The following is a 17,085-nucleotide window of genomic DNA, read 5'->3' on the forward strand; positions in this document are numbered from 1 at the left end:
AAGAGAGCAAGCCTCCACTTTACGGGCCTTTTAAAGGGGCTTGTGAGGGGAGTGGTTACGCAGCAATGCAATACCCTCTCCTCTCAGTTGATAGGTGAGTCACAGGTGGGCAGGAGTGACTACCTATGTGTTGTGAGTTAAGGAGTTAATTGGCTCTCACTGGGATGGGCAGGAACAGGAACTGGGCTTGTAGCTAAAAAGACTAACTGGACTCATCTGCATCCAACATCCTGGCTCAATTAGGATGTGGGGGGAAGAGTATGCAAGGAGAGGTGAAGGAGCAATCACTGGCTCCACTCCATAACATTCCCCACTTCTCTTCTAACACCCGAGTCAAATCATTGACTCAGTCACATGTAGTCCAGAACACTGGCAGGGTCCTAAAGTTTAATTTGCTAATGGTTGTATCCCAGAGTTCCCATTCATACAAAATAGAAGCATCATGCAGAACCACAGTCTTATCTTTAAGGGTACTCCAGTATGTTGAACAGTCTATTTTTCTTCCGGGTCAGATATGGCCCTCTTTAGCTAGAAATGATGAATTCAGGGGTTGATTTCAGCCACCTTCATGGCCATGGGAGTGTTCAGGATCATCAGGTAAGGTCCTTTCCAGCAAGGTTCAGGGTTTGTGGGTGATGTCTCTTAACCCACATGATGTCTCCAGGCTGGTACACAGGGGTGGGGGTCCTGTCAGTATCCACTACAGGCTGAGGGAGTGACTTCCAAGCTCATGACCCTGAACTAGCTGCCTACTTTACCATATTCCCCCTTAGAGACCTCCCAATCCTTAATTCTAAGGGTTGCTGAGGGACGCAGAATCATCTTCTGTAGCTGCTTCCTGCTGATTAGGGGCGTAGGCCCTGCCTTTCTGGGGTTCGGAAGTCTCTTTCTATCTCATCTAGTTCACGGATCCATCTCATGAGCAGTCACTCCCAATGGCTATGCCCCCACATGGTCTGCATTCTCACAAGCAGTTGCTAGATTCTGAAATATACACAACATCGATCAGTATGAACAAAACCGGAACAAAACAAATAAACATTCTAAGGCCAGTTAACTGTTTAGACAGAGTATCCACAGATTTCAGTGTTTGCTAGAAAAGCTGACCTTTTTTCCAACTGTTAGGTTCTATGTAAAGCAGTGAATTTCAGCCTGATCTTCTACAGTATCATACCTGACCTGTTTTTCTAAGCAATCTGTCAACCATCCTATAAAATCAGCGTAAGTTTCTCTGGCTCCTTGGATGACTTTTGTATAACTGCCTGAAAATTCAGATCCGGTATCAACTTTCTCCCAAGCCCACAATGCTACATCCCAAATATGAGTAGGCGCAGCTTGAGGTAGCTGTGCTTGGTGCTCTGTAGTAATCCACTGCCCATCTCCAACCAACATATCATAAGTCAACTGACCTCCTCCAGGGAGTTGCTGACCTGTTGCTCCCAAGGAACACAATTTTCTTTAGCCATATCACTCCTTCACATTTTAATTTTACTGCAACTCTTAAGATACAGATCCTGCATGGGAAGTCAGTACACAGTGGCTGTAGTGAATTTAACAAATTAGCAATCTTATGTGTGATATCAGTGATCACCTGATGCTCTTGACACATGATGCTTATGCTGTGGAAGCCTCTTGAATCCACAACACGCCCAGGAGTCCTTAGACAAGGCCACACACAAAGTGGAAGTTCTCTCCCCCAGTTGAGAGAAGAGCACAACCATCTTTAACGGCTATTTCTTGCACTGGGGCGCAGACCACTGAGGTTCTTCACAGAGGAACACTCTTTGCAACAGTGTCCTGGCTTTCCACGCCTGATAAGCTCTCTCATCCTGCCAGACCAGAATGCCTTTTGGGCTGATTCTGAGGCCGCTGAGTGCTACTGAGATTGTCATTCTATGAGTCTGCTGTAAGAACTGCTTCCCATGTTGGCGCATTTTAACTTTCCCTGATGTCTGAATTATCATTAAGCATTTATCCAATTAGTTGTTCTCATACAAATGTTATAACAATGAGAACTTAATGAGACAGAGAACAAAGATTACCTTAATAATTTAACAAACCTAAAAGTGGGGACAAAAATAAACTTACTGGAGCTGGCTGGGAAGTCAACAGTCACCAATTAAACAGAAACTTATCAATACAAAACTTCTGAATAATTGCCTCAATGCAAAGGAGCAAAGGGAAACATTTTAACTTTTACTTTTTCTAACAAATTAACTATTTTCAGATATTTACTACCACACCTACATATCAACATTCAAAACAACCTTTTTACAGATTTCAAATCAGACTTAAACCAGTTAAGATATTAGCATATCAGCTTGTATTAGTTTGATGTATCCATTCCACAGGGCATACACATTTCAAAGCATTATGTTGTATTACCATTTATATGATTTTGTCAATTAAAATATAACATTAAAAAATCTTTTAAAAATGCATTTGGTTCTCAGTCTGAGTAGAGAAAGTCATTGTCTAAGAGTAAAGAAGAGAGAAAGTGGGCAAATATTAAGAGGAAAGAGATTGTGCTGGTGAAGAGTAGGTGGGAGGTGAGCAGCACCGGGCCATAAGGGATGAAGAATTTGTATAATGGAAGAAAAACTTTTGTGAGAGATTTCTGCCTTTGGGAAAATTCAGAGGGCTGAAAAATACTGGCTTTGAAAAATTCTTTTCTCAGCTTAGCTTGGAGGTTTATAGAAAGGAAATCACAATGAAAGACAAGGCCATATTTGAAATATCTACATGTAAAGGATTAAAATCTAGAGAAGCCATGACCATAAAGACAGATATTCATTCAAAGTACAGCACTGTCAAAAATACTAATATTTATTTACAGTCATACACCCAAATGCAAGCAAAGGTTCCTGTTATCTTGCTGATTTTCATACATAAAAACTATTATTCTCATATAATACAAAGGTACTTCAAAAAGTTCACAGAAAAAATGAAATTAAAAGCTTATTTTGGTACAAAAAAAGTGAAATTCAGGCACAGCTTTCTCATAAGCTTTCTCATAATATGCACTTCCCATAAACTTTGTGAAGACTTTTCATACTTTTCCCTGATCCCATTTTAACAGTCTTGCACAGAATTTTCCAGATAAATCTATTTCTTTCAGCTTTCTACAAAAGCAAGTCTTGCCTAAAATATAATCAGCCTATGCACAACCTAGCTTCAAGTAAGCCTCTTCAGTTAGACCTGCAAAAATAATATCAGTCAAAAAAATAATAATATCAGTCATATTTGAAACTGGATTTGAACTGTGTGTATACATTCTTGCTTTCACTCTCCAAATACAAAATCTCATAAAGCTTTAGTGAACATCAACATATACATGTGACACTCAGACATATTACTGTTGTCTCCTGAAGTATATTCCTAAGAATGATTTGAATTAACTCATCAACAAAAAGATACATAATTTGAAAGTAAGTTAGTCATCATTATGCCATGCCTAGAAAACTAATACATTGTGAAACATAAAAGAACCAGTAACATTTTAACGTTGCAAAGCTAAGGACATGAACCATCTCCCCAAAAATCTGAAACCTGAAACCGAAACTTTCCATGTAAACTCAGACAGCCAACATGCTTGACTCAGCTGGGAGCTACTGACACTTCAATGAGAGGATTGAATTTTGCAGATATGTGGCCTTGTCCACGTCATGAGTCAACGCATCTACTGTAATATTCCATTTTAGTCTGAAATCTAAAAAGATGCCCTTTGTGTTCCCCCTTAAAGAAAGCAATCTTACCTATCTTTTTCTGACTGCCATGTATCCCCCACCCCTAATAATTTATACTTCAGACTTCTTAAATATACATAGCTTAAGTAGAAACAAGAATGTTTTTAACTCTTCTGGACCTTTCCTGCAACACCTTCAAAAACAGCAACATATAATCTTTCATTTCTATTTTTTCTTTTACCAGGGTTACTCTCTGTTACAGAAGATCCTTCAAACCACCAATACGAGGTACATAGGCCACTCTGAGAGTGTGCACCGTCTAGGAACTGACAGTCTGTCCACCAAAGCCCAGAATATCAGTACTTGTTGTGGCTGCCTCACTAACAGCCACATACAACCAGAGTATATTTAGTTTTAGAGGTCTTGGGGAAATGACCTAGAGGAGGCAGAGAACAAAGATAGCAATTTCAGTATCCAGTTTTGGCCTGAGATGATATAATTTCTGTGCTTATAATACGTATGTATGTGATAACATTTATAATGTCAACTTTCTGGCTAAGGAGAAAGTAACAGTGAGTTTAAAGCGGAAGAGAGAAAAACTATTTTCAAATTCTTTATTAGGCTGTTAAGTTACATGATTTGCTTGTATGGGGTAGAAAAACCTCCAAAGATGCCTGAGTTTGAGCAGAGCAATGAACAGCATTTCCTTGGAAGTCAGGAAGATTTGGGTGAGGGGTAAGAAATGGCAGGACACCTGTACCCAATACAAGGTGTTCAATATATGTTTGTGTATATATTTTTTAATGAAATAAGATGGCTAATATTCTAACATTCATTAAAGAACCAGATATTCTGGCACACAGGAAAGTTTCTAACTTTGTGTTTTGGAGGAAAGTTAATTAATGGATCCAAATAGAAAAGGGATATCTAATAGAGCGATTTAAATAACCATGAGATCACTCATCAAGAAACAATCTAAGGTAACACTTCCTCTAGGACCAACTCACCTACATAGTTATACAACATTTACATAATATACATATGTATCTATACACATTTTTTTAAACAGGAAGCTCATCAGAGGTAAAGACATGTCTGTAAAACATGAAGAAAAATATCTTCTTTGACATGAGTGGCCACATCAGATGGAGGACATGAGATGGGAGGAGACGGCCTCACTTCCAAGTAAGTGTGAACAGGCTCTGCCTTCAGGCTGCGGATGTACTGTCTAATTGCCCAAATCCAGCGAATCAGTTTGAGCCACTTCTATGTCTTAACCTCCAACATTGACGTGCAACCCCTTTCCAAATGTGCTTTGCTTAAGAATTCACTATAAACACTTCCTAACTATGGATTCCAAGACGATCCTCCTGCCCCTAGTTACTTTTCTCAAGGTCCTTGAAATGTGCACCTTGCAGTCTGCACTTGCAGCAGTCAGCTTCCAAAGTGAGCACAGCACCCAAACTTTGTACTACTGTGCTGTTTACATAGATTTGTTATTTTATGTAGCTTTATTTATTTACTCCCTCATTCAGGAAATGCTTGTTGACTGTGTAGGCAGAGGGCTGCATGCCAGGGAGACAACAGTATAAAGGGTGGGTGGGATGACATTCTGAGAGGCACCCTCAGTCCAGTGAGACACAGAGAAAACAGGACATTACAACACAAGGCAATAAATGCTTTGGAAATGTCTACATGTCCTCCCTTTGTTGGTTTTCAAACTGCTTAAAGATCAAGAATCTGAGATTGTGTTTAATACAAAATAAGCACTGAACAAATGAATGTGTGTATGTTCAAGGTCTAGGGTGTAGTATATGAATATGGCATGCCTGTGCAGTGTGTGCATGTGTATGGTACTGGTTGTGAAAACAGTCACCAAAGTCTACTGTATTCTAATCCTGTCATGTTATATGTGAGCTAGATATGCAGCTGTTTGCATCAAGACTTCCATGCCAGCAATAACAGCACACATTCCAAACAGAAATGCCATCATGCGTCTGCAAACTGAAAATCTCAACTGTTTAGGACAAAGTCTTTTATATTTTAATTGAAGAAAAGCTCACACAACAAATTGTTAGGGTTTAGTCACACACTAATATGGCATATCAGTGCCAATATTCATCAGTTCTTTACTGCCATTTGCTTATGCCAAGAGTGGAGCCCCTGGGGCAAGTGGGAAAGTCTGGGCAACATTTCACATAGATAAAAACACATAAACAGGAAGTCAGGATTATTACCTACATCACCATGCTACAAATAGCTGGTATTTACTCCTAATAAACTTCAATGAAGGGTTAAAGTTTAGTCATGGGGCACCAAGACATAAACATGGTGAAGCATTTGAGTTGCCTAAGGTAAAGGAGGGTAAGTAAAAAGTCAATAGAGCATGGTCATTTTGTTTTTTTTTGTTTTTGTTTTTTTTTATCCACAATTTCTTTTTTTTCTTTTTTTTAACATATATTTTTATTGCATTTCCTTTTTGTTAAAACTAATTACATTGCATTATGTGACACGTTTTTTTATGCACTGGGATTCCCCCCGCCCCTCCCAAAACCCTCCCCCCACGGTGGATTGCTCCACCTTATTGCATTTCCATAGTTTAAATTCAGTTGACATTCTTTCATTGGAGGTATTTACCAAGCATAAAGTCCAGCATCTTATTGTCCTGGTAGGTTCAATGGTTTCTTGGTGAGACCATCTCTGGTCTGAAGGTAGAGCCGGCAGAGTATCATTCCAATCAATTAAAAGTCCCAACATAATATTTCCAACCATTTACAACATTATGGCATTAATTGACATGGTATTGATTAATCAATATTGTTAATAGGAAAATTCAGGTTCTCAACCACAACCTGTGACTTCTTCATAGACATTTCAATTTTGGTTTACATTCAACCGTATTCTATACACTTAAAATGGCTTAGATTGCTATTCAGCTGTCTCATGCCTATTTTAATTTTAGTCTTTAGCAGTTTATAGCATTGAAGCATGATTTCGCTGAACCTGGCTGTTTTTTGGGTGGTCTAACTCTATAATTCTAACAGGATATATGTCAACAGTTTAGGTGAGCATGCTTAGGAGGGGTATGCTGAGAAATCTTTTATACCCCATTTAGGAGTAACTAATCTTTGTGTCCCACCCAGTGAGGTATAAGTGCATCCCCGCTGAGAGCATGGTCATTTTGTTTCCAGTATTATATTGTAACAAAATCCAGATATGGAAGTTATATTTGATTCAACTAACTGATCATATATAATAACCTCTGGCCATATGGAAGCTAAAGAAACATAAACACAAAAAAACTTTAGAAAATCAAAGAACTCCTAAGAAACTAGAGTTGGTCAACATTTGGCTGCTTGTTGTTGAGGAAAATGACAACGAAAGGTCATTGCATCATAATCCTGTGAGCACACTTCTGCACTTCACTCTGGTGGACTCAAGGTAATGCATGGTATGTGATTTTGCTAGACTGTTCACCCACCTCACCGTTCAAAAAATCAGCTACTGGCACTCTGCTGATTGCATGTAAAAGAGATGGGAAGCTCTACAGCAGTGTGACTCTCTAGAGACACCGATACCACTGGCTGACATGGTAAGCTTCTAGCAGCTTACTTCCCCTGAGGAAGACATTTGAACTCAACTTTGGGCGAACAATGCTTCTTTGTTGGGGTGAAAACATCTTCTACCTAAGAAAGCCTTTCTACTCCATGAGGGTGAAGTGTGAGCTCCATGCTGTAATATAGTCTCTGGGGATGACTTGGCTCCAAGGAACTTACTCCACTTTCTATAATTGTATAAATGATTGTTTTCACTGTGACACACATGCACTCCGGCAAACTGTCTTTCTTTCATAAAATATTTCTTCCTTGTAAACAGATTCAGATTATATCGCCTCTGAAACCTTCAGTTAGAGACTAAGTGATGAGTATGCTTTATTGTCATGCAGATAAATGCAGGAAGAGTGCTTCTTAGGAGAAAGGCTATAGTGGCTGAAGACCACATTGCACATATTGCAAGCTAACACATGTGGCCACTCCAATGAAATAAATGCAACTTTGTGGAATGGACTGAAGCTCGAATTATCCTAGGGATCCAAGTGGTAAAGCCCCATTCTTGCAGAGGGAGGAAGAAATGTCTCCAAGCTGGTCACATTGGAAGACTGACATGGCAAGAAACTGATCCTCAGAAAGATGAATCTATGACTGCTTCTGGACTTGGAGGAACAAGGGACAGATAGGAGAGCTGTGTGGAGCCATGCAGTTGGGTTGGATGGCATGGGTGTGTGATGAGCACCGCTCCTCGGTTAGCAAGGCTGAGAGGAGTTTCTGGCTGCGAAGCAATGCCTGGCAGAATGTCTCTGGTCACCTCATTGCTGCCTCACCCCATCGTATGGACACTCAATCACCTCTCTGGTGTTTCATAGAATTCTCTTGAGGATGTTGTTGTTGTTTTTCTGCTAATGTGAAGTAATTCCTGTAACTGGCATGACACCTCAAATTGATCAATCATGTTATGATAAAAACATCTTTAGCGACGTAAGGCTATGACACACAGCTAAAAGTATACAATAGTACAATTGAGCCCACAATGTCTCCAAACATCCTGTTACATGCCCACTTTTGTCCTGAAGTTTGCCCTAGTATAAGTAATGTTTTCCTTAAGAAATGGCTTGATAATATCTTGGAACAGATGGCAATCATGGAGATACAAAGAGTTTGTTTACCATGTGCCTCGAACTGTTACAACACATAATATGACGCATTCTGTGGTTTCTCACCACAGAATGCAAAAGTATATGGGGCATCTTCTAAAGGGAAACAAATGTGAACCCCCTCAAAATGGCTTAAAATCTCTATCTTATATTGGCACTTATATTTAGGGAAAGAAAACAGTTTATAAAGATAAAAGGAAGTTTCTTGCAAAGGCCCTCTGATTGGCTGAGTTGCCTTGATCCCTTTCACTGCCCTATAACAAAAGTACAAAAAACAATTGAATCAGCACTAGGTGAAGGTGACGGTAATTAATGCATGATTTGATTACAAGATTTAGCTAAGAATCTATGTTATATGCTTTTATAAAATCCTTTCATTTAGGATCTTTTAATTCTGTACTGTTAATATTTTAAGCAACATTAGTTTGTGTTTAGTAAAAATTGATTTTTGAGTATAAGTAAACCATTTGTCACTATGTAACCACATGTACTGCCAACCGTGGAGTTCCTGGCTTCAGCCAGGTGACTGCAGGTTTCAACGAGTAATGGTTTTTTAAAAATGTTTTCTTTAGGATTGTTTTTTTTTTATTCTCTTAACCATGAAGTAAAAATGAAACAATTGGATATTGTGCAAAAGCTTGTGATGATTTGTGCATAAATAAAGAAGGCAACTTTTCTGAGTTGTCCATTATGAGCATCACTCCATAGTGGTCTGTGTTTTATCTCTTCTTCTATCGTCTCGCCGATCCATGCAACCTTTGCAAGCTCTCAGTCAGCCGGAGCTGGTCTCCAGCAGAGAGCCTTGTTCTGGACATTCCTGTGTTGGAGATATAAACTGAGAGACACGGCGCAATATGGAGGATTCACATCTATAAACTCAGGGAACTTGAAAAGTTCTCAAAAAAAACCTTCTCATTAAAAAAATAAGCAAAAAACCCTCCAAATCTTTAAATGGAAGGTATGTACAAGAGAGTAACACCAATGATCTAAAGAATACCAGTGATCAACAGAAGACAAGCAGTTCAAAACCAAGAGCTAGTAATACATCAAGCAACCGCTGTCTCAGCATATCTCGGGAATTCAGCAAAAGCTCAGGAAAGGAAAACTGACAAAATACTGGAGTTCCTGAGTCAATGAAAACAGAAATCTTAACTGTTTTAAATGAGGTAGCATTATGGGTAAATAGAGTGTGCCATCTCAGTTGTCTAAGGTAAAGAAAAAAACTTTTATTTTCATCCATTAGTATAGATTCTGAGTTACACAAATATCTAACAGAATATCCTCCATAAATCTTTGATAAAATGAAATATGTGCTATAGTTAAATGAGAGGGAAGGCAGCCTTAACTGAAAGCTGCCAGCTATTTTGGCCTTGGCCTTAAAAAGTTCAATACTTAAATGTTATTTAATCAATGTCTTCTCTGGCCTCCTTGATCTTCAAAGGACTTCAAGAGCAAAACAATGTCGGTAATAAGAATAAGGAACGGATTTTATTTTTAATGTCAGAATGTTTCTCTTTCTCCCTTTCAAACACATGCACACATGCATTTCGGATAAAACTACACTGACAAATATCCTTATATAGTTAATAGACTGAGTTCCTATCAGCAGACATAAAACTATACATTTCTTCTTACAAGAATGTTGCAAAAATGAACTAATATTAATCATTAAATTTGCTAATTTCACATGAAAAATGCAACTATGCGGCAGCAGGCATTCAGTCTGGTAATTAAGATGACTATGCTCCATCTGAAAGAACTTGGGTTTGACTCCTGGCCCAGTTCCTGGCTGCAGCTTCTTGTATTGCAGATCCTGGGAATCACTGGTGATGCCTCAAGTGAATGGTTTTCTGCTCTCCACATGGAGCACCAGGTTTGCACTCCCAGCATGTAGCTCTCCTCTGGGCCCAAACATTGGAATCAACTGGATAGTGAACCAGTGTTTATGCCTTTCTCTCTACTCCTTAAATACATTTTGAGAATTACTAAAATTCTTCCATCAGTTGGAGAAATAGATATGAGCCTAGTACTAGCCAAACAACTACAGAAATAACACACTTATTTTAAGGCACAAATATTTATCAGTTAAATGTTAGGATAGAAATTAGATACTAAAATGATAATTTATATTATATTATGTAGTTATAAGTTTTCATGATATTAAGTAAGTAAACCTAAAGCATGGGTACCTTTTCAAATTTTCACTTAATTTCATTAGGATGTGAATATTCCTAGGAAAAATAAATCCTATTTGAGAATTCTTCCTCTATCTTTTGAGAGTTAATTAAAAGATCTGATTTACTACCTTGAAAAAAACAATTAAATAATATACTTACACTCACGTTATTTTCTATCTCCATATAAGATGAATTACTTTCAATGATGACAGTTGGTTTTAATCTTAGCCACAAAGTGATTGAAATATTTGGTTTTTAGTATTGAACCAAAATGTGCACAAGCAACAACAATGTGTATGGATGGTTCTACTCAGTCCTTTGGAGAGAGTGGGAATCTGGGTTGTTTGCCCTCTGTCCTTTTTGTCAGAGCTGTCCAACTTGAGACAGGCACAGAACACACTGAGTGGACTGCATAACCTAAGTGAGCACAGAAACTTGGGCAAGGCCAGACAATTTAGCCTTGTTCTGCCCTTGGCCTTTGCCAGGGCAGGGGTGAAATTAGGACCACTTCCCTAAGAAAAGCACTCCAGCAAGTTAATAGCTGAGGCTCTGTGGAAGCAAGAGCAAGTTCTCCTATTTCCCGTTGAATCTTCTAGGGTGGATGGGATTCAACAGATGTGTCCACAGAACACAGACCTATCAATCAAGGAAGACATTTCCAGTTCCATGTATACTCAGATCATTGAGAAGAATTTACAAAAATGTTTTCTTCTTGCTTTGGCCATGTGGAAAAGTAGAGATAGATTCAAAACAGCCTGGTACTGGCACAAACATAGAGAGGAAGATCAATGGAGCAGAATAGAAACACCAGAAGGGAACCCAAACAGGTACAGCCAAATAATCTTTGACAAAAAGACAAACGACAATCCAGGCAAATGGGAAGGTCTGTTCAATAAATGCTGTCGGGACAACTGGTTAATAGCCTGCAGAAACAAAAAGATAGATCCACATCTCTCACCATACACTAAGATCAGATCTAAACGGATAACAGATCTAAACCTACATCCAAAAACGTTCAAACTTTTGGAAGAAAATGTTGGAAATACTCTGCAAGATCTAGGGGTAGGTCCCTACTTCCTAAGAAGGACACCAAAAGCAATAGAAATCAAGACTAGAATAAACAAATGGGACCTCATCAAACTAAGAAGCTTCTGTACAGCTAGAGAAACAACCCACAGAATGGGAGATCTTCGCACACGACATAGGTGATACAGGGCTAATCTCCAGAATATACAAAGAGCTACAAAACAACCAAAATGTCAAAACAAACAAGCCACTGAAGAAATGGGCACTGGAAATTGGCAGACACTTCACAAAGGAACAAACCCAAATGGCAAATAAACATGAAAAAATGCTCAAGTTCCCTGGCAATAAGGGAAATCCAAATTAAAACATCAATGAGGTACCACCTAACGCCAGTAAGACTGGCCCACATGAATAAAAGCACCAACAACACTTGTTGGCGAGGTTGCGGGGAAAAGGGAACCCTACTTCACTGCTGGTGGGGCTGCAGGCTGGTACAGCCTCTATGGAAATCAGTATGGAGAACTTTCAAACAACTCAAAATCAACATACCGTATGATCCAGCACCAGCACTCCTAGGAATATATCCAGAACAATTTTTTCATGAGAAACCAACATGCACTCCTATGTTCATAACAGCACAATCAATAATTGCAAAAACATGGAAGCAGTCAAAATGCCCATCAGCAGAGGATTGGATAAGAAAGCTATGGTTCATCTACTCCATGGAATACTACTCAGCTATTAAAAAAAACAAAATGCAGTTCTTTGTGGCCAAATGGGCCAAACTGGAAACCATAATGCTAAGGGAAATGAGCCAATCCCAAAAGGTTAAATACCACATGTTTGCCTTAATTTAAGATGATATGATGTTATGTATAACATGTTATGTTTTGAATGTTATATGTTGTGTATAAACTAAAATTGAAATGTCAGTGAGGTGGTCACAGAAGGTGGTTAAGAACTCGCATTTACTTTTAACATACTGGTTACTCATTGCTATGTCAATTAATTCCATAATGATGTAAATTTTTGCTGATGGTATGTTGGAGCTTTTAATTGACTGGGGTGATACTCTGCTGGCTCTGTCTTCAGACCAGAGAGGGTACACCTAAGAAGCCGTTGAACTTGACTGGACAATAAGATGCTGGACTCTATGTTTGGTATATGATCGCAATGGGGGAATCTCAACTGAACTTGAACTATGGTTATGCAACAAGTTGGAGGAGGGTTTGGGGAGGGTTGGGGAGAACCCAAGTACCTATGAACCTGTCACATAATACAATGTAATTAATGAATTAAAAATAATAAATAATTTTAAAAAAGTAGAGATAGATTAAATTAAGAAAACATATCATACAACCTTGTTTTTTTTCCACTCATGGTCTCTAAATAGTACATATATATTTTTATATGTATTTTTATAGTTATTACATTTTTATATATAAAAGTAATGTACGGTATTCTAGGAATTTGTAAAAACATGGAAAATATATTTTCTCATACTTATCTCTCGCCTCCGTAAATATTTATTTTTATCTATTTGAAATGCAGGGTAACAAAAATGAGAGACACATGGACAGAAATAGAGATAGACAAAACAGAGATATATTCCCATGTGCTGGTTTACTCCCCAATTGCCCAAAACAGTTATGGATGGGCCAGGCCAAAACCAGGGGCCGGGAACTCTATCCTGCTTTCTCACATGGGAAGCCTATGCCCAAGTAACTAAGCAATCATTTGCTGCCCTCCCTGGATGCATTAGTAAGAAACTGGAATAGAAACAGAGTAGGAGGAACCCAAATTGGCCCTCCAATGTGGGTGCAAGTGTCCCAAAGCAGCAGCTTAAACCATTGTGCCACAAGCCACACTCATCTAGCATTTCTTAAAAATTTGTTTATTTATATGAAAGAGTTACAGTGAGAAAGAGTGAAAATCAGAGAGAAAGATCTTTCATCCACTGGTTCACTCTCCAAATGGTTGCAATCATCAGGTATTATCATGTGGGTGGCAGAAGCCCAAGGACTTGAGCCATCCTTCACAGCTTTCCAAGGCCATCAGCAGGGAGCTAGATGGTAAGTGGAGCACCCAGGACTCCAATCAGAACTCACATGGGATGCCAAAACTGCAGGCAGTGGCTCAATGCACTGAGCCACAACACTAGACCCCATTAGAATTATTAAACATTCTATAATTCTTCATAGAGTTCTATTATGAAAACACTTAGCTGCTAAAAGTTCTCATTTAGTTTTTAAGGAGAGGGTTTTGTTTCTTTTTTTCATTTTTAAAAATTATTAGTTTTCAATACAGTTCATACATACAATTTGAAGAGTACTATATTCCTTTCCTCTCTTGTCCGGCATGATTCTACCTGCTGCTTTTATTTTTTTTTTTTTTAAGATAATATTTAAGGGCCCTGTGTGATACCCTAGTGGCTAAAACCTTGCCTTGCATGTGCTGGGATCCCATTTGGGTTCCAGTGCATGTCCCAGCAGCCTCACTTTCCATCCAAATCTCTGCTTGTAGCCTGGGAAAGCAGTCGAGGACGGCACGCAGCCTTGGGACCGTGCACCCACATGGGAAACCCAGAAGAAGCCCGTGGCTCCTGGCTTTGGATCAGCTCAGCTCCATCCATTGTGGCCACTTGGTCAGTGAATCAATGGATGAAAGATCTTCCTTTCTGTCTCTCCTTCTCTCCTCCTCTCTGTATATGTGACTTTCAAATAAAAATACATAAATCTTTTAGAAAGATAATATTTAAACTTTAGAGCAAAATGCTTAATGCTTCACCAATTAAGTTAAATAAGTAAAAAGCAAAAAGACCCTAGCTTAATGGGAACATCAGCAACATCACACAGTCCTCTCATTGTTAAAGATGTGGTTGTACCAGAGGACTAGAAGAAAGGGGCTTCCTGTCCCACACCACATTCAAATCTCAAGAGCCAAGCCTAGCTCTCTTTCCCTACTTTGCACAATTTCCTTGCACCACCTCATGTTTCCTCCACTTCCTCTTGGACTCTGACTTTTACACCTCCATCCTGCTTACTTGGAGTAAATTTTCACCTGGCTCCCACACCCGTGTGGTACTGAATGGAATGTGTCAGTGCTTCAAACCGATCTCATCTTTGATGGTAGGCAATCTTCTTACCAATCCCTTTTTCTCTCAGTCAAAGAAGCTCTCATTCCAAGCTTTACAATAGGGCATTATTCCCAACCCAGAGTTTTATAAATTGTATATAACTGGAAAATCAAGGTTATGTGACGATATTTCTCGAAAGTGACATTTAGAAACATTTGAGTGATTTTAACATCAGATAACTTATTCACAAAGAAAACTTTTCTTAGACAATCTATCAGTATGACACTTCTAACAAAAGTAACAATCAAACATATATACATTGATCACTGGATTAACCAGCCAAATCAGGAAAGTTTTGCCAAGGGGAAGAAAAAAGTGCCATTGGGCAGGATGCCTATCAAGATGTAAACCAGGACTGCACTAGGCAAAACAGAAAAAGTCATGAGATCATCCTACACATGCAATGCTGGTTTCAGACATGAGGACTGTGAAAACGAACCCAATCTTTGAAAGCAAAAATTCATCAGACTGCTAACATGTGTATTCTCTGAATTTCTTAAAAAAGGAAACAAATCCTGAATCTTACAATTTTTCTAACAACTATATCTTACTGCTACTTTTAGAACAACTAGAGAAAGGGGAAAAAAAACGTAAGTACTGCTGCAATTGAAAAATCAAAAATTTTACTTTCTTCTTAGAAAATAAAACTTCACTTAAAATTTCTTAACCTCAGTTGCCTCCTTAGCGCAGTAGGCAGCACGTCAGTCTCATAAAATTTCTTAACCTAGTATTTTTCAATTGCAAACTCTTACAAAACTAATGTGTTTATTCTTCACAACTAATCAATAGCTTCAATGACATTCTTAGATTTATTTGTTTATTTGAAAGGCATATTGACACAGAGTTACTTATTAGTGTGGTATCTTCCGTCCACTTGTTCAATTCCCAAACAGCCTACAACAGTCAAGCAAAGGCAACAACTCAACTCTGATCTTTCACATGAATGGCAGTGCCCCAAGTTCTTGCACCATCTTCTGCTGCCTTCCATGTGCATTAGCAGAAAACTCAATCAGAAGCAGAGCTGTAGTTTGCTATGCAAGGTTAGTATAACAAAAGGAGGCTTACCCTGATGCACTATAATGCTGGAATGAAATGCATTCTTAAATTTTTTTTAAATTTATTTGAATGGCAGAACAACAGAAAGATACAAATAACTGCAGAGAGATTGCCCATCTGCTGGTCTACTCTCCAGATTACTTCAACAGCCACAGCCGGGACATGTGGAAGCCAGAAGCCTGGAACTCAATCGCAGTCTCTCGAGTGGGTGACAAGGAAATAATTCCTTGAGCCACCCCCCCAACCTACTGAGCCCCCCAAGGAGTACATAAGCAGAAATCAGAAACAGAGCCAAAACCTCAACTCACGAACTCCAATATGAGACCCTATGCCAATCGCAGAGCCCTCAATACAATCTTGAGCAAAATCTAGCAGGTCTACTTCTTGAAAGTGGGCAGGATTCCAAAATGTATATGGAAATTCAAAGACTGAAGAACAGCCAAGAACAATAACCATCACAAATCATGGCTTGTTATGAAGTTACTGTGCTATGGTTTAATACAGCCTAGTTTGGGCTCAAATCAAAATAACGTGATGAAAACAGGATGTGGAATCTAGTCATATACATATATACCCATGGATATCCCCACACCCCTCTCTCTCATTTGATGTATGACAAAGGTCACCTGAATTATATCAAAGTTCCAAATACACAGGCATACAGATGAAAGAAAAACTATTTGATATAAAAGGTTGAATGAATTTCCACTTTGGGGGGAAAAGTACCTTTATACCTACCTCACACTAGACTTCAATTTGAAAAGGATCAGAAACCTATATTTTTTAAGAAAAACTGCTAAGACTTTTAAAGGAAAATATAAAAGATCACTTTATTTTGTCTTCATGACTTTGAAGCAGGCAAATACAGAAGTATTAACTACGAAAACAAAACTGATTACAAGGCAGCACTGAGACTGAAACAATGCAAGTGTAATAGCTACAAAGACTCCTATATGAAAATTTCAAGTCAACAAAACAATTCAATAGAAAAAGGAAGATTTGAATCCAGAAGAAAAAAAACATACCCAAACAGCAGTTAAACATGTGAAGACACTCAACCCCATTCATCATTAGAGACCCTGAAAGTAAAACAGCAATGTGCTGCCACTACCCTCACCATAGGTATTAAAATATAAACAACAAAATATAAAGCATTTGATGAAAATGTGGAGCAATCAAAGCTTTTGCATGAATGGTAGAAGTATAAATTTCATACACACCAGCAGAAACGTGAGCATGTACATAATCTGAGACTAAAATATTTTATCCCCAGATATATATATCCAAGAGAAA

At 38.5% G+C, this 17,085-nt stretch overlaps 1 protein-coding gene across 1 annotated transcript in view; it reads right to left on the reverse strand.

Annotated features, from left to right (window-relative positions):
- The window catches only part of ZNF385B (zinc finger protein 385B), a 408,564-nt gene that overhangs the window by 302,331 nt on the left and 89,148 nt on the right, over nucleotides 1–17,085 (reverse strand). The gene's annotated exons all lie outside the window — the stretch shown is intronic.

Source organism: Ochotona princeps, chromosome 5 (genome assembly GCF_030435755.1).
Source record: "Ochotona princeps isolate mOchPri1 chromosome 5, mOchPri1.hap1, whole genome shotgun sequence".
Taxonomy (NCBI): Eukaryota; Metazoa; Chordata; class Mammalia; order Lagomorpha; family Ochotonidae; genus Ochotona; species Ochotona princeps.